Raw genomic sequence first — 506 nt, forward strand, 5'->3', positions numbered from 1 at the left:
TGCAGGAGCCAGCCGATCCATGAGTCTGTCATCATGGATGTTTCTATCTTCCTCTTCCCTCCTCTCCGAAACCAATAAAAATACAGTTTTCTTTCTTTCTCCCTTTTTTAAATACTGTTTCAGCTTCTCAGTGGCTGGACGTGTGGGTAGGCAGGAGGGCTCTGCCGCGCGGGGGCCTCGGTTTCCCCGTTGGGGGAAAGCGGTGGGGCCTTAGCGTCTGCCTGGAGGAGGGGGGGTGAAGAGTCCGTGTCTGGAAAGCACTTAGCCCCACTGTGCGCGTGGGAGGAGCTCCGCCTCCCGCCAGCTGTGTGGCTTTGGGCAAGTCACTCACCCTCTCTGTGCCCCGCTCTCTTCACCCGTAACAAGAGGATAATAGTCATTGTCACCTCGCAGGGCTGTTGCGGGGTTTCGGTCCCCCATTGGCGGGGCAGATGCCAAAACGAGGCGCCTAGAAAGCTCCTCCCCAAGGTCCCACCAGGAGGGGGTGCCCCTCCCCCCCTCACTCC

The 506-nt window shown here is 59.1% G+C and overlaps 1 protein-coding gene across 1 annotated transcript in view; it reads left to right on the plus strand.

Moving 5' to 3' along the window:
- The window catches only part of SULT2B1 (sulfotransferase family 2B member 1), a 35162-nt gene that overhangs the window by 3386 nt on the left and 31270 nt on the right, over nucleotides 1-506 (plus strand). The gene's annotated exons all lie outside the window — the stretch shown is intronic.

This window comes from Myotis davidii, unplaced genomic scaffold (genome assembly GCF_000327345.1).
Source record: "Myotis davidii unplaced genomic scaffold, ASM32734v1 scaffold464, whole genome shotgun sequence".
Lineage (NCBI taxonomy): Eukaryota > Metazoa > Chordata > Mammalia > Chiroptera > Vespertilionidae > Myotis > Myotis davidii.